Source organism: Corvus kubaryi, unplaced genomic scaffold, assembly GCF_017639235.1.
Source record: "Corvus kubaryi isolate FWS band 111438036 unplaced genomic scaffold, C.kubaryi_AGA036_p1.0 69, whole genome shotgun sequence".
NCBI lineage: Eukaryota > Metazoa > Chordata > Aves > Passeriformes > Corvidae > Corvus > Corvus kubaryi.
This window is the reverse complement of record NW_024582057.1, coordinates 7,988,311-8,006,820: the sequence shown is the minus strand read 5'-3', so window position 1 is coordinate 8,006,820 and position 18,510 is coordinate 7,988,311. Positions and strand designations below refer to the sequence as shown.

At 37.7% G+C, this 18,510-nt stretch overlaps 1 long non-coding RNA gene across 2 annotated transcripts in view; it reads right to left on the bottom strand.

The window, feature by feature from the left end:
• LOC121674607 overlaps positions 1-18,421 on the bottom strand; it is a 27,257-nt gene extending 8,836 nt beyond the window's left edge. The window contains exons 1-6 of one of the 2 annotated variants that reach the window (XR_006019700.1): positions 17,321-18,421; positions 16,512-17,231; positions 14,524-14,609; positions 11,223-11,342; positions 11,009-11,101; positions 8,416-9,609 (exon numbers count right to left, since the gene is read on the bottom strand). This is a non-coding gene — a long non-coding RNA (uncharacterized LOC121674607). Of the gene's footprint in view, positions 1-492; positions 9,610-11,008; positions 11,102-11,222; positions 11,343-14,523; positions 14,610-16,511; positions 17,232-17,320 lie in introns of those variants that run through there. The other variant, XR_006019699.1, reaches the window with a different exon arrangement.
• Between the last annotated feature and the right edge of the window lie 89 nt (positions 18,422-18,510).

Genomic DNA, 18,510 nt, shown 5'->3' with positions numbered 1-18,510 from the left:
TCAACGGCTCCTGAGGATGGTAATAGAATACACTGCAAGCCAGGACACCAACTCAGGCAAACTCTTTCAGAAGTGGCAATTTCAAACACTCTAACTATTTAGGTCAGGAACATTATGCAGATAGGAACTAAATATTTTTTTAAGTATAAATTTCACATAGAACAAAAGAGTACTTTCAGACAATGCAATTGTTTACTCTAATGAACACTAGTTAAATTATTCACTTCCTGATCTCATAGACTGTCATTATAAGTTTTTGACTTATTAAAGAAAAATTCTGTCAATTTCAAATGGAACCAGTTTTACAGCAGAAGTTGAGCATGGAAGTGTTTATAGTATCATGATGGCTAACGTGCATCTAACAGGGCAAAGCAGGCTGGTGAAAGGAGGCACACTGGTAATCTGCAAGCAACAAAACAGTTGGGCTGATTTATTACAAGTAAATGAAAAAGTATGTGCTTCTAAAGTAATACTGCAAAAAGAGACAAAATATCATGACAGATATTACAGAATGATTTATTTTTAAAAGTATTTTTTGTAGTATAGGACTTAAAGAGTATGGATCCCTGTCACTACGTTGTACCTAATAACTAAGGAAATCGTTGTAACAAGGTCAGTAAGTGATCATTCCATTGTATGAACTTCCTTCACTTTTTGTTACAACATTTGGATAATGTTTACAATTCTGCATTTTTGCACACCTGCCACAAAAGCTAGGAAAAAGCCTTTTAGCCTGTTATTCCATTACCAGATACTGAAAAGCTCTCGGTGAAGAAGGAACTTTAAGCTCAAGGTATTTTATCGCTTTTGATAAATGCATTTCCAGATTTTAGTTCAGACATCAAAAGACTCTCCAAACAGAGCACTAGTTTTGTAATAAGAACCACCATTATTATGACAGCTAAAGAATCAGAATAGATTAAGCTTTTTTTTGTTGTTGTTGTTGTGTAAGTAACAAACCCAGACTAATTAAACCATCTCTCCACCAACCACTGCATACCTCAACAAGTGACTCATGGACATTAGCTTATATTAGTTTCAACTTTTCAGCTTTAGGAAAAGAAATAAAAGCAGCAAAGAATACATTATTTAGTGTAAAGAGCTTAAACACACATGAATTTAACACGTAAACATCCACTGAGGCTGCTAAGTTCATACTTGGAACATATTCTTCGGCTTTACTAAGACCAGCTAATGCTCCCACTCATCACATGACGTGCCCCGCCAACACCGCAAAACGAGATGTGTTTAGCACTATCAAGAATGTGATCATTTCCTCAATCCACGGGAGCGGGGGGGGGTGGGGGTGGGGGCGGGAGGGGGGAGGGGTAGAATCAAAATACTACAAGCAAAGCTTCAGACAAAATCAGTGAAAAAGCTGCATGGTGAACCTAAACCATCAAATTAAGACATACAATTAGTGAATGAACATGTTCTTGGGTTTTTTTACATAAGCTACTACCGCTTGTCCCAGTATCTCTTCTAACACATGCACTGATACTGTCACCTACTGGATATTTTTGTATTTATCCCACTAGTGTTCCATACATCTTTCGGTAGAGTCTATGTGGGAGTTACATAGAGGGAGAGCTGTAAAGAAGAGCCAGAAAGCAATTCCCTTAAGCAAAAAGGTCTTCACAGAGCCAGGGTCCCAACAGGAATGTATATAAATGCTTGACTTCGGTAGGAGTGCATACCTCAAAGTGTGGGATTTTGTTGTTCTTTAAAAGCCACCAGATTTACAGAATTTGTCTGACAGAGGGATTATTTACACCTACCAACTCTATGAGCAGAGCCAAATTTGCAGGGTCTCTCACTTGTATGTGTTTGCAACTGCCACCAGAGTGGCACAAGAGCAGAGCTCACACTTGAAAAAGCTTTTCTCCTATCAGGAAATGAAAAGCAAATAGGAAGGATGTTGTTTGTTCCAGGCAAACACCAAGTGTGTGTGGAGAATCCAGAAGAATGTCAGGGGATCAGCATTTACAGCACATCCTCCAAGCCACAGCTCATCTTTCACATGATCCTGTTGCTAATAAAGCATCATCTTAGACAGTGCTCTGGGCAGTTAAACGCTGAAGTCTGTTTTACCAGCAGCAGACCTACTGCATCTAAATTTGCCTTCAAACGTAAGTCTAACCAAGATAGACTGGCCAGAACCATTTCCAAATTTTGTTTTGATCTTTTTTTTCTGAATCAAACTTCAGGGGGACAACTTCAAGTGTATTCTATGTCACCAATTAAAATCAGACAAATTCTCCAGAAAGGGGAATATAGCAGAACAGGAAATTTTCAAAAAGCAATAGGAAATCACATTAAGGTAAAATAATTTTAACTTAATGAAGAAAACACACAAAGAATTTTCTGTAAAGACATCAAGGACAACATTTAGGTCACAAATACAAAGAAAAAGCGACTTTCAAAAACAAAAACATTGAGAGGTACATTCTTAAAGAACAGGACACCCCTTTCATTTACATTCCCACTGACAAATTCTATTTTACAATGTTTTATTTCATATTTGTATGAAAATTCTGAAATATCAGTCTTACAGTGGAGAACCTGAAATGAACCTAATCAGGAAGAAAGCACAGACTGAAAAAATGAAACAGAATCACAGAATGGTCAGGGTTGAATAGAGGATAAGCCCCACACATGCAAACCTATTTTCATTTTTACATCCCAAAATAAAACATACCAATGAAAACATTTGAGTTTAAAAAAAATAACAACAAGTGAACATATTTTAAGAATCTAAACCTAACACCAACCCTGGTATAGTAACAATTCTCCTCAAGAGAGCATTTCACTCCAACATTATTACAAGTATCGCTCCTGTACCAGTTCTACCACTGTTATCTTTCAAGAATTAATGCATTGCATGACCATTACATAGCCAGCATTCTTTAGGTTTACCTCCAACTGTCGATGGGGAAATGAACAGGAAGAGGCTGACATCATCTTCACAAGCAGCTGTGAAGGTAGTAAATTATATTTTCATAGGTAATAAGTAGCTTCCTAAAACTAGTTATGCGTTCGCTGTGGGTCACATAGCAGCACAACCAGGAATAGGAGACAGTTCTAGATTTGCAATCGTTCTTCTAGACAGTGACTGTCTTCATTTTTTTGCAAGAGTTTAATTTATTTTGCAAAGGTTTGGACACTTGTTTACTTATGCACCTAAACACCATTAACAGATCCTGGCCACACTGCCTTGTCAGCCTCCCAGCAGAAGTTGTTTTGCCCATCACTCTCCTTCTCCTGTACCTTTTGAAGCACTGTCAGTTGGCTTCTACATAAGCTAAGAATATTTAATAGAGCAAATGCCTGTCTCTGAAGACATGGCACACTTGCTACCACAGAGATTGAGAGCCATCTGTCCCAGTAGCAAGAGACGTCTATCAGCCCCCTTCACACTCATGTTTCCTGCCAGACATCTGCCTACTCTCCTGTGCCGCCGTGTGTGATGCCACAGCTCCAACGCTGCGGGATGCAGCACCACCCACAGCACTCAAGTGTTGGAATGCCACGCTCCTGCCGAGTGACTGCAAGAGTATTTTGTTTCTTCAACTCAGTGGAAAGGTAATTTTGCCACTGTGGACAAAGGTGGATGTTCCCTATCCACTATGCTGCCAGCTCCTATAGGATGAGTTCTCCGCAAGCTGTTTTATTTAAGTACTATCACGAGCATTGAATTGGCTCCCACTGTCCTGTTCACCCACTCACTGCACACACCAAGGAGGTTTCAGGAAGGCATTAACACAACATAGCCTGTTTCCATCCTATGCATTCACTTAACCTTATTTTCTAATCCTGTAAAATGCTCAGTTCAGAAGAAAGAAGGAAGGCTTCACCTTTTAAATACCAACAAGATGGAGTGGATCCAACAGTTCCAAGCAGACAGTGCTACAAGGTACTTTCTTCTGTGTAACTTAGAATTTCTAACATAACTGCCTTTTTTTTTCCCCCAGAATGATGGGTTTAGTATAACCAGGGCAATGCAAAGTCTATTTAAACAAATCACTTGGTTGAGTCAGAAAAGACTACAGAACATCAGTCACAGAGACCGGGCCTTTGACAGAGGTTCAAAAAAGTTCAAAACAAAAAACTGAAGTAGGGGGCTTTCCAGAAAATGAAAGGGAATGTAGTCAAACTGGAAACCCAACTTTATGATATTGAAATCCAGAAATACGCCTATATGTGCAAGTTGATTTTAAAAGTTTTAAGAAGACATTCCTGTTTTTAATCTGGCCACAGAGCACCAGAAGAGAAAAAAAAAGGCATGGTTAAAGTCCACATCCCTCTGAACTAGCAAAGAGACCCTTTTCAGTTAACAAGCCAGGAGCATAAGCTGTCCTTGTCCTTGCAGTATTTATATCTTTACATAGGTGCCTGAACACAAATTCTAAACCAGAATCAAATACATCCTTAAAGATCAATATCCCTAATTGCCATAAAAAACTAATTTCAGTTAAAAATTTGCTTGTTTTGTAAAAACAGGATCACAGTGTTTGGTTCTTGCATATTCAATGTAAGAGGGAAAACTACCAGTGGGAAAAAGCACCCCTTTTCTCTAGAAATCCTTTTCATGTCCCAAAAAAATCACTCCTCACAGCACTCAATATCCAACTGTAGAGTACTTCTTTTTTCCTCCCTAAGCAATTTACGTAAGTGGTAACATAAAGAGGACATCCATGCAATCCACCTGTATGTGTTTACATCTGCTGTGTCAGAGAGACCTTGTTCCCAACTCCCAGTGCTAGCAGGGAATGGCTTTGATGCCAGCATGCATTCCCATGTGTTTCTACAGAGCTAACTATAAGAATGCTTCCTGTCAGAAAGGAAATTAACCTTGTCACAGCTGGAAAATCATCATCTATTCTTCCTGTGTAGGTGGTTGGAAGGGATTGTTTCTCAGTTACTGTGTTAATTTAGGCTTTTAATGGCTTTTATCATGAGTATTTAAGGCTATCAGTTAGGAAAGATTGGCACCACTATGGGAAAGATAAGACCACAAAGATTCCTATCAGACCTGTATACCATGAAATACTTCAGTTACTAGTTTATTATCTTTTAATTATTTATATTCCCAAAATGACATCATTTGCTGTGTTAAATTAATTTCCTAGCAGCCAATACTGCATAATGCAACATGATCATCTTGGATTGTTCTATTTTGATGTTTGAATGGTCCACCAAAGCTTTCTAGAAATTTTTTGTCTCTGTTATACAACCTATACTCTTTCAGGCTTGCAAGCGGAATTTATTTAAGAAGGGGAAAAAAACCTCCATATGAAAATTATATATGTGTTAATATACAGAGATGATTCCTAGGAAGGGAAACAGAAAACATTTGAAAAGGCTGATGCAGATTACAGATCTGTTATCCCAAATTCCTTGATGTTCTAGATTATCCCCCTCACTGTGCTTAGCATACCTCAGCAACAGAGGAACAGCACTGGCTGTTCACAAATTCAAACACAAGTCTTTAATGTTGTAAAGTCACATCTTTAACACACAATCATTTCAAAGAGAGAAATAGAAGCATAGAAGTTTAAAATCCTTGTCCTGTGAAAACCAACTATAGCAAGTTTTAAAAGTGCATACACATCTACCCAGATTATTGACCAGCACTCAACAAACAGAAACAATGTCCTTGCAAAACACACTGTAAATAATTAATAGCTGTGTAAATACTATTCCCAAATACATGTAGTACATTCATATATTAGATGTAATAAACAGGATTACTCATTCTTTAAACACTCTATGAGGAAAACAGAGCTGTTTTCATGACATATTTGCAAAGGCAATTCAAGTCCAGCTATTTTGAAAACAAAGTATTTTAGAATACTATGGAATTAGTTTGTACTATACTCAAGACTTTTACTGGTAAAACTATTCCTGTTAATTACTGCACAAAGCAAGAGTGAATCATACAGTTGTTATTTTATGCAACAGTACTCAAAACAAGAAATAGGCAAAAGGGAATTTAATCCTCAGTTATTTGTGTGGATCTTTCTTGCACCAGAAAAATAAAGCTTAGATTGCTTCAATATTAAAAGCCCTTAACTTGCATAAGGGAATGCTCCCCTTAAATACTCAGGGGAGTTGTTGGAGTGACCTCAGTAAAACCATGGGGTCTCTATGAAAAAACCTGTAATTTAAACAGTGGACTTCAAGATGAAAGCCAACTCTGAAAGGCAAGTTGTGCCATTCTGAATACATCTTCGTAACTAGTTTCTCCTCTTCTCTTAAACATTTGTAATCTTTAAAGAGAAAAAAATCACCACAAAAGAAAAAAAAGTCAAGTCACTTGATAAAGTTTTAGGCTCCATAAAGGTCCCACATACCTTACAACACAATTTTAATGAAAATCATTAAGGCAAGTCTACCAGTCTTGTTAGGAATCTTAAGTTTCATTCTTCCCAGTTAGCTTCTGAACACTGATACTAGGAGCTGATATTCACAGATGCCACTATGGTTTTCCTTTCTTTATATAAACTCCTGGATAAAACTCAGCAGCTGAAAAGGCTTGACTTCCCTCTCTCTGTGGCTTTTTGTTAACTACTTTATCTGTAACTTAAACAGAATTACAGACACACACTTTCAAAAAATTCACAATGGTAGGTAATAATCACCATTTTCCCTACAGTCTGAAAAAGGACCCCACTCTACTCCCAATCAATAATATGGTACACTTCCATAAAGTTCTAGGTGATAAAACTGCACTTTGTGGCTGAAGTAAGGCAATAAAATTTGGTTCTATTGTTTAGCACCACTAGTACTGCCTGTGAATTGAGGCCTTTAACTCCCATGCTCTGTCAGCAGAAGTCACAAGCCATCCTTGTACACGAACACATTAATTACACACAAATGAAAAGCATCACTAGATTTAGTGTATTCTCAGTTTTATTTTCTGATGGGAGAAGAATGGCTGTGAGAACATTATCTTTAATTGTAATATGCAATTTGAAATATAGAAAATAAATATTTGAAAGATGTTAAGTAAAACTTAGGTGACATTAACTAATAAGCACATGGGGTTGGGATGCTTGGTTATTTTATCCTTTAAAACATATACACACCTAATGCCATAGTCATAAAAATCTTAAGTCTCAATATAGAACTGCCCTTTTTATAAACTTGAGATAGATTTTACTAAATAAATTCTACTGCTTAATACTGAAAAGAATGAAGACTTCAAATTCATACATTCCAGCTACAGGAATCATTCCTGTACATTCCAGGTAGGAATCATAATTTTAAACTCTCCCATTGGTATGAAGCCCCTGCTGGGATTCACAGGCAGAGAGGGACACTGGAAAAGCGTTTGAAAGGTAACAAACAGCCCGCGTGATGTTGTTCATCTGCTGCCCCCTCACGGTGGAAAACAAACAAAGCGCCACAGGACGCCCAGGAAAACAGCTGGATTTCCAGGACCTGCTACCAACACTTTGCTGGTAACCACCTGACAGCAGATCTTCCTCATTTTAAAGGAATTCCTTGAAGTTTTACAGTATCCATAGACTCTAAAATATACTTCCCATGTGTGTCTGTTAATATGGGCATAAAGAGAGACAATTGTGGTACGAAGAGAAAATGAGGCAGCTTGCTCTGGCACTCTGGAGCTCTGTGCAGGGCACAGCCCATGCTCACAGAGCCACAGTCAGCACAGCAGGGTTACCCTTATGCCCTTCTGCCATCAGCTATTCCATCTGTGCTGCAGGACACACCACCGAGCTGGCTGTGATCACCAACAGATCCTGTTCTGCTGTGGGGACAAGGCCTTTAGCAGAAAGAATTAAGAGACAGCTGCAGGCTGGGACTATGGCTAATGCCAGTTTTATGAGTTTGCACCTCAGGGGGCTGTAAGAAAGGAACAGTGTTGACATGAAGTTTGTTTTGCTGTACAGAAGTCAAGCAAAGCTCGAGTCAGAACTAGGTATGAAAAGTTCAAGTTTTTAATCTTCGCATTTCCAGGAAGAGCTCCAGACAGTCCATAAATGCTCCTTTTTCTTTCAAAACAGAGATGCAGTGTGTACATCAGATGACAGATTTCCTACGAAACCTAAGATAAAATCTGGATTGTCATACCCCACTGGTCCACAAGTAACCATTGTAATGATGTAACGATGTAAAGTGCTTAACCTTATACTTCTGCAACTTCAAACAGAGACAACTTTTGTTAACTGACTGCTTCATTTAAAAAAAGCCCAAAAGATGCCTATGTGCAAGGTACATCATCAGCATATTGGTCTGCTCCCTCCTTATTAACAAAAATGCTCTAGCTCACTTCAAGCAATTAGACCTTTGACTAACCAAACCCAAACTCCATTTTTGCTTTCTTTTTATAATACCAATGTCAGCAAGCTACTAAAACATGTATTTATTTCTTTCCATGTGAGCGACAACAAATGAGAAAAGCCAGATTCAGTATAAACAATTATGTAAGTCCTAGAAAACAGCAGGATAAAGAAGCCATTTGGGGAAAAAAACTTTGACAATTTGAATTAATTTATGATACACAACTGTGGAAGTCAGAAAGTTATTTCTCTAGTTAAACTATTGTAAAAATGTTTTCTGACAATGTAACAGTCATATGTATGGCCACAAAGACCAACAAAAAGAGAACACATCCCAAACCAAATGCACATACTTAGAAGAAACTTAGAGAAAGAGATGTACACAAGCTTCTCTACCTAAATATTAGCAAAGTTATCAGAATATTTTGTAATGTCAACTTATGGACAGGTGGCTACCAGAGATTATCTTCTTTATCAAAGAAAAAGAGATCTTTTCTGAATAACAGGAATGCATCAAATGCCTTCTCAAATTCTGTTTGGAAGAAAGGATGCACTTGAGGTCAGGGAAAGTCTTGGTGTTAACTCTTACAAGTGCAGATAAGTAGAATTTTATGCTAACTGATAAAATTGGTGCTTCAGTTAATGCTCCTCCTAAAAATTCAGCCGTGACTACAAAGAAAGCTGTTTTTCCACCTAGTTAACTCGCCGGATTCCAAGAAGTCTCACAGCATCTCTCTTGGCTCCTGAAAGAGCCTGTTTCAGTGGCTCTACTTTGTAACAAACTTGTACAAGCTTGTAACAAACTGTAACAGAAAACCTTTAGCTGCATCTTTTGATCAGCACCTGCATAATTTGTTCCAAAGACTGGTATTATTCCAAACCAAGAAGAAGGCAGCTGTTTGAAAAGAGTACCTTATTTTTGTTCAGGTTAACGGCAACTGTCTTACAAAGATATGTAAATAAATCAGCAAATAAATGTGCCAGATTACCAAATATTATACAATGAAGAAAGAAAATAGCAAGTTTTGCTATGATACAGATCATACCTACTGGAGGTACTGCATTTAAATTAGCCTGAATCCTTCTTTCAAGTTGCTTTTGTGTTGAAACACACAGGATTATCTTCAGGCTTCTTTATTCTCTTCCTGTCTTTCATTTGTGGGTTTGTTGTTTCTTCATGATGGATTTGTTTGTGATGTCCGCTCAACTGATGTCTGGTTTTGAATACTTGATCCCAAAATGAAGACAAAAGGGCTGTAGAAGTTCTGTAATTTTCCATATGCTCCTTCAACTCTTCTCTGGGCTGCCAATTAAGAAATAAGTTAAGTAAACTAATTCAAAAATAACCCTGAAATACACTATACCATTATTTTATAATGCCATCAGTGATGGAAAGACTTAAAAATCTGAGATAGGAAACTTTCAGGTGATGAAAGACAAAGTTGTAGAGAAAATAAACCTTGCTCTTCATTCTGTGCTGTTTGTGAAACACACACAAAATAGAGCTTCTCAAGAAAAGTCATTTGTTTGAGTTGGTTTTTGTTTGTTCATTTGTTGTGTTGCTTGAGGGTTTTTTAACCTGTAGGGCAAAATTAGATGCAAGTTAAAGATAAGTAATTTTGAGGAAAGAACTGCTCTGTTTTATTTTGCATATACTGCAAATACAATGAACACTCAAGTGATACACAGAAATGTTTAACTGCCATTCACACACACCTTGGACGTACAGATTATCATTATAAGAGGAACACTTGCATTATAAAATTGCTAAAGTGCTGCTCGGCACAATGAAAGATAAAACCAAAATTAGGTAAGCACAAAATATAATCATAAAAATGATAGCATTTGAAAAGTTACTACTGCATTTGACATACTTGCCACGACAATAAATATCCTTTCTTTTTAAAAGTGACAATGCAGGAAGGAGAAACATGATTTTCAGGTTTCTCGTTTGACCTGAATCCATTTGTTTTACCAGATTACAGTGTATTTATCATATAAAACCTTTATACTACAATGCACATTTCTAACATTTCTGTCTTTTCTAAGTTTCCTCAGTTAAACTTCCAATGATCATAATACATGTAGATAAAGACCAACCAACCTTTTTACATAATACAGCTACTATGCTGCAAGGAATTGACTTACTTTCATTATGTTATGACTATCCAAAAATTGTTAAAATAACATAAAATGCTAATTATGTTGTTAAGACTAACTCAAAGATCAGTGAAATGTCAAACCAAGATATAAGCTTAAGAAATACAGTCCTGCATACACTTTTAAATATATACCATAGTTATATGGAATTAACTAAATAAAAAATTAGGAAAAAAATATAAGCCCATTACATGATTGAGAAGATACCCAGTGTTTGTTTCAGAGTAAATGAAATACTTTCATCCATGCAAGTATCATTTGGCATAGCATAACTTAATTTGACTCAATATTTTTTGTCCTGACATAGTTTGTATATTACTGCTTTTGCACTAGCCAAGATACCAAAAAATCTCCTTTCACCACTCTCCCAAAAGCTTACAAATAAGATATAAAATCTGATGTTAATTGTTATACAAATAAATCAATCTCAAAACAGTTGTACCAACTCTGAAGAGTATTTGTAAAAAATACAACTTGGTAATGTGAGACATTTCAGTAGACTGCTGATTATAGAAAGAAAAAAATTAAACACTTTTCCTTACCCAGTGTCACCAAGTCTTATTAAATTGCCTATTCCTTTTAATGTGATGACACAGCAAGCATCAGATTGCCAATACTGCTGAATTCTGGAGTCTCTAGTGAGTAAGAGAAAAGGGAGGATAAATGCCAGTTTTGTGACCACTTACAGATTGAAAATTATATAAGAACCTTTTTGCTTTTTTTATTTGCTGTATTCAAGCATAAACAAACACTTACCTGACCCTCCAATTCAACGTACACCAGCGTGGTTCAGTAGTCAAGATGCCACCAACACATGTAAGGATGTTGTGATGGAGCTGAAGCCAGTAACTCTAAAGGGTCTACATGTCACAGGACCTAAGGAAGAAATACGCGAACTTTTATACAGCCATGTACTGTATGGCACATACATAGCTATGTACAGCCTAGTAACTCAGAACATACAGCAGTACATACTGCTAAAGGAGAGAGCATTTCTGGTGAGTTATTTTAGCATATTAAGGTAGATCCCCAATGTATTTCCCACATAAAATAAAAGCTACATTAAAAAACTCAAAGCCTCAACTCATTAAGGTTGCTACGCCAAGAAATAAAAATTAGGTATTGCCAAAATTAAAGTTGAATTGTCAAAATCAAAGTTGCCTTGGTAACCTTAATCTCATTGTTTTTTGTGTATCTACTCTGCTCTCTAACGAATAAATCGAGGCTAATGAAGCACTACCCGTTCTACACACTGAATTTCAAAAGGATCACTGGGAGCAGAAATTTGTATACAGGCAAATCAGGCAATTGAAGATTTTGCAAGTGTACCCACCCACACAAGATGAGTGCTTGGCATTTTGACCTGTATTGAGAGTTCTCAACCCTTTTTCTTTTTTTTTTTTTTTTTTTTTTTTGGTGGTTTTATTTTCTTTTTAACATTCAACAAGGTTTAGGTTTCATTGTTGGAATCAAAATACCCAAGAAATTAAAGAATTAATGCCAGATTTCACAATGGGGAATAATAAATATATAAAAATATACACACACATATCAAAAACCTCTCATGTTTGAACTAATTGTCATTTGAGTAATGGCAGCACTAGTAAATAGAAGTGATTACGGACCCTCTTGTTTTAATGCTGATTCACATGTCTGAGGCTATATCCTTTCTGTCCACTTCAGACCAAACTGTTGCCCAAGCTATTCTCATTTTCTGAGACTCCACATTATTTTACTCTTTGCCCACTTTGCCTTGACCCAATAATCACTTTTGCTAACATGCCAAATTCTGCTTAAGCTCATCTCCTCATCTCGTCTTTAGCAACATCTCACAGGTTTTCCAGCCCCACTGGTCTTCAGTATCCAGTTTCTTTTATGTGCTGTCCACAAAAGAATTAAAAACCTTTGCAAACCACGTACCAAAGGAAACTGGCAAGTTTTCTTACTTCCAGTCCCTGCCTCTCTAAAACAGTCTGTCACAATTAGCTTCCTGCAATAAGGTACTGTCATTGATCACTGCATTTTTCAGAGATACTGAAAAGTCCAAATCTCAACAGATACTTGCATTAGGAGTGTGGCCTTTCAGCTGTTCTAACAGGAGACACTACCTGAAAAATGCTTATATATTTCCTTCAAGACACAGACTATTAGGGCTTTTTAAACGAAATCTTGCAGGTTCCACTTGAAAACATCATGAACAGAAAGTTTTCCCCATAGGGATTCTAGAAAATAGGCTGAATCATTTTTGTTGATTTGCACTTCTGACATCATTAAATGTCCAAAAAGGAATCAGAAAGAGACTAAACCCTTGGGTTAAAATAAATCTAAATTGAATATTGAACCTGGATGGTCATCATGAAGAGTATTACAATTCTGGTGTTACTCCAGTCACACTGACACAAAGCTAAAGCCAGAAAAGCTTCAGACATTAAGCATCCTTCAGCTTTGACATTCTACGTGGTACAGTATCTCCACCCCCAGTTTAACAACATAACAAATAACAAAATGGTGAGGTAATAAAGTCTTCCTTGTATGAAGGAAGGATCTCTACCTCTTGTAGATGGAAATAAAGCTTCACTGAGTAAGACGAAACAACACTTGAGAAAGGAAGATAGACTTGCTGCTACTAACAAGGCAGAATTTCCTTTTAAACTAACAACTAGTTATCCAACCAAGCAATTATCAACTGCCAAAATGAGCCCATCAGAAACTCTAATCAACCTAAGAAGTATTCAAAACCCAAGCATCTCATCATGTCCTGCCATCCAGATTCCCTGCCCTGAATGTTGCCCTCTTTTCTCCTCTACCTACTCATGCAGCTGCCACATCCCACCCCACCTATTGCCTCGGAAAGATGGAGATCCTTGTTTAGTGCCTTCAAGCAAACTCTAAGAAGTCCCTAATCCTTCTCCCCTGCCCTTCAAAGCACAGCCTTTCTAATCTATTTTAGTGAGTTTTAAAGCCTTCTTCCACCAATTAAAACAAATTTACTTGTATGTACACTTGTATTAAGCAAATATTTAGCACTAAAAAAAAAAAGGAAAATAACTGCAAAAAACATCTCACATCTTCCATTCAGTATAGTTTGAAACAGTATCTGTGCTTGCATAGATGCTTGCAGACCTTGATCCATTCCTTAGTTGTATTAAAAGCCACAGTTCATTACAATAGCTTAAAAGCAGAGCAAATACATTAATTTGTAATAGAAGACATTTCTCCAGGTTGAACAGTTATTAACACAAATGTTCAAACTTAACTCCTATGTAGTTTAAAAGTATTTTGTAATTATTTAAGCGACATGAGGCCAAATCTGTCTGAGATGCACAGTATTTCAGAAGAAAGAGCAAATATTGATTATGAAGACATAATTTGACCATGGGGATTCTGGCAGCAAATCCAAGGTTAGCTCAGGTCTAAGAATGCTTAATGCATTTCCAATGTCAAAACAGAACAAAAAGCAAACCAAAACAAAACATGGTAACAAGGAGCTCTCAAAGATTTCAAACCACAATTAAAAATGAGTTAGCAAAATACGTACTTGCAGTGGAGTTATTTTGATGTCAATTACCCAGCTTATGAAAAATATTGAAGGAACAGATACATTAAAATACCCCAACTTCAAAGGATTATTTTTAGTGGCAGACATAATACACCTTACATGTCCATTTTCTTCTGAGCACATCTGCTGACAGTCTAGATTTGGTCTGGAGAAAGTACTGGTTGGAGGCTGTAGCTTTGGACAGAGGATTTCTGTCTAAAGGGAAATGCAATCAAGACCACTAACCCTTTCCTTGTAAAGGTTTTTATATAAAATCACTCAACTTTTCAGCAGCTTCTGAACTCTTTTTTATAAGATTCAATTTGTACATTGTTTTCCACTAGCCAGTTAGGCTTTCACGAAGGTTAAAAGCTACAACAAGTATATTGTATCAACTAACGTTAGCAATTACAGTGAGAACTTGACACTAAGTTAAACACAACCTTAGTGCTAAGAAGCTATGGTTAAAACTATTTCAAAAACTATCCCCACAGCCAGCAGGAAGGCTCTCATACTCACTGTATCAGCTCCACAAGCACAATAAATCAGCCGACAGCAGTTCCTCAAAGTGTTACAGTAAAGCTTCCTTTAATGGAATGAAACATCTGAAAAACATTACCAAGTTGAAGTTTTCTTAGTTTCTTTTTTGTTTCTTCTGCACCTCAAAAATGTATAGAAAGTAGCATGGTGTTAAATAAATATTTAGAAAAGTTTCCTTTGCTCACATTTATCACAAAAATGTAAGCAATATTTAGAAAAAATACAAAATGTTTACCGTTCCACAACACTACCAAGAGCTTAAAAAATTATTAAGTATTTAACCTATTAAATTTTTCACCAGGAAGCTAAAATTAAGTAAACTATCTGCATGTTAACATAGCAATGAATGGCAAATTATAATCTTCAAAATTCATCACCCCCAGACATGACGGAAATTGTCAAAAGAGCATCTCAGAAAACCCAGTCCCAGGTTTTCTCATCACAGTTTTAAGGAAGATGGATTTTTGATCCCCACGCCTCCCACCCAAAAGGAATGAAATTACTCATTCAAGAGACAATTTATAATTTGTTAATAAAAAGCAGTTCTCCTTTCACTTAAAAACCAGATTGTTTATATAAGCACTCATAAATTTTTTCACTGTTGTAGTCATCTCTATTTTGAAATACTGTGAATTTCAATTGTATTTCCATGCACTTTCCTTCCATACCCCCTTAGAGAAAAAGTTATACTGGACTGCAGCCTTGTTCTTGGCTTACAGCCATTGTGAAGCAAATAAAAAACTTGTTTTGCTTTTAGTTCCAAAAATTACCACTTTCTCAATTACTTTTCCTCCAGAAATTCTGCTATAACCTTTTAAAAAACTCTATCTCCAGCCCTGTCAGGCAGTAATAGCCTCAGAAAAAGCTCATGTATCTCAAAGACAACAAAGGCATCAAAACTAGACAGCATAACATGTTATCCAATCTAAACCTTTCAATCAAAACCCTTCATAATCTAATCTAAACCCTACATCATAACACAGATGCCTGGCTACAACCACAGGATGCCCTGTCATTCCACATTCCTTCATGTTCCTAACCCTGTCTGTTCCCTTACCTGACCGCTGCCACAAACTCCAGAGCACACCCAGGAGCCATCACCTTATTTCATAATCACCTGTTCTTTCCCTTGGCCATACTGAGCAATCAGAACCAACTGAGCAGTTCAACCCCTGAAGCAAGAATTTGGTTTGTATCCCAGCAGCAGCCACGGAAACGTTGCTAAAATCAATTAATCACTACAACCACCTGCAATACTGAATGGTTAAACAGAAAAATGCCCAGACTACCTTTGTACACAATCTTTCAAGATTTTTACCTACAGACATGAAGGTGAGCACTAGATGCATAGCTTTATTGAGGGCAGAGTACTTGAAATTACTAACAGAAACATTATTTAAGCAATGAGGAGAAAGTGTAATTGGTATAAAAGCGACATTTGTAGTTAATGCAAAGGAGAACAGAACTAGAATACTGGAATAATGTCCTTTTGTGCTTTAGGAGACAGACTATGTTAGTCAAGGTCTGCCATTGATAAATGGAGATAATATTTAGCTATTAAAAATGTCACAAAATGTAGAGATAACAGGCATTCACCTTGATAGAAGTACCTTCACAGTAATGTTAAGAGTCATTAAAAAGCTACTAATATTGAAATTATTGGAATATGATGGTAAACTACCCATAAAATATTCAGAATCCAAAATATGAAATGAGACAGGATTTTGCAGAATGAACATTATCAAAATGTGAACATTTACAACACATTTTTAGTATTTTTACAGTTCTTGCATTTTCTTTGCTCAAACCAGCATGAAGATGTTTTACAGTAGCTTCTGATGATAGCATTTACAGTTCATACTGAAAGGCTACAATAAATTTTGCATTGACCAAATAAAGTTATTTGCAGCAATAAATTTAAGTTGAGGAGGCAACTGGATGAGAGTGAAAAATAAAATCTGACTTACTGGTAAAATCACTGTGTGGGCATGTAACCATATCCTGGTAAGGCCAAGCAAGCTACCTGAAGATTTCTTATCTGCTCAGTTCCAGGTGATGGGCACTGAGATGAGGTTTCCTCTGACGGCTGTTTCTGTGCACTTCCCAGGCACTTTATAAAGTGATATAAAAGCACCTCTACAGATGAGGCACTGGTAGGTTTCTTTTAGCCGCATGTGTGATTTCCAATGGTTTTCCATTAAGATCTACTCAGTCATGTGACAATAAACACATTCAGAGCCACGATCCACATCATGACCCTTTAAATGGAATTTCTCAGCATCTTTCTACTCTAGTGCTACACTGCACACATTGCAGAAAGGCTGCCTTATCTCAGAACCCAGCTTTAAGGCACAAGCATTTTCCACAGGGTGAGCTGAGCCTTTAGATCCAGCTTTGAACTGATTTTCCTGTGATGTTTACACCTTGATTGAGTCTTAGTGGTTTTTATCTCCCCAGCAAATGTCTGGGTTCTAATACTGGAAATGTGACAGATGCTAAGAGGCAAAGACTGGACTTATCTGTCCTTTCCCTTGGAATATGGAAGAGAAGTCAGCACTGCAGGGTTCCTCAAGTGGCAAATAAGATGCTGCTTCTCCAAACAAGGTGTTCCTTTCACAGGAGTGAGAGGCATGAGAATTATGCTTGGGCTCATGTCACAACAGCAAGGACTCTTTATTTTGAGGCATCTGAAAGACAGGCAACAAGACAGTCATTTTTTGCAATATTTCTTTGTTTTCATTATTTTCATCTCCAATGCTATATAACTCATTTTTACCTTGGTCCATTTTAGAACAGCCCGAAATTCGACATGCCATATCTGTTTCACGCATTTGAGCCAGGTGTATCCTGATCTTACTTTTGATCCTGCTTGTGAAATGGCAGAGCTTGTACCTATATATCTCCACCAGAAATATTTCCACCAGACAGGGCAATCTGGGCTTCAAAATCCTCAAGCAGAGCAGCACACAGCTGGGATGTTGTGATGTCCCAACAGTGATGTGCGGGTTCATTGACAGAGCACATTGGTATTTGTAGTTAAATAACTACAAACAACTAATTTTCTGTAGTTGCAGTTGGTTAGAACATGGCTCTGGTAACACCAAGGTGGTGGGTGCAATTCCCATACAGGCCATTTATTTAAGAGTTGGACTCGAGGATCCTTGTGGGTCCCTTCCAACTCCAAATATTCTATGAATCTGTGAAAAGACAATAAACAGAAGAGTTAAAATCCACTTCATGATTTCAAGTGTCTTATCCAAAGTCTGGGGAGCAACAACATCCAGATTCAGATTCCAGTCCTAGGGATGTCTGCAGATTTTACGACTATCTGAAAGAAGTGAGGGTCCTGCATGAGAAAAATGATGCCATAAACGACTGCTCAAATCACCTGTTGAAACTAAAAATGAACTACAGGTTAGCAAGATTACGGCCTTTCTGTGTTAAATTTATAACAGCTCCTGTTAGGAGACAGGCAGCAGAGGTCCTAAATCTAATATTACTTTTAGAAGACGAGAACGCTGGTGAGAAACCTGCACCCTCCAGCCCAGGAGCCACCACAGCGCACCCAGACACTGCCCCGCGCCCAAACCCCACCGACCCCTTCCCTGCTCCTCGGCACAGCCAGGCCGAGCCCGGAAAGGCAAACTAAGCGGAGCAGCGCCTTACAGCAGGATCATAGAATCGCAGAACGGCTTGGGTTGGAAGGGACCTTAAAGATCACCCAGTTCCAAAGCCCTGCCATGGGCAGGGACACCTTTCCACTGGACCAGACTGCTCAGAGCTCCAGGCAAGCCAGACTTGAACACTCCCAAGGATGGGGCATCCACAGCTTCTCTGGGCAACCTGTGCCAGTGCCTCACAGCGAAGAGCTCCCTCCCAGTACCTCATCCAAACCCGCCGTCCCGCCGCCGGACCCCTTCCCGCCGCCGCCTCCCCTCGGCCCACCCTAGAGGCGGGGCCTCCAGC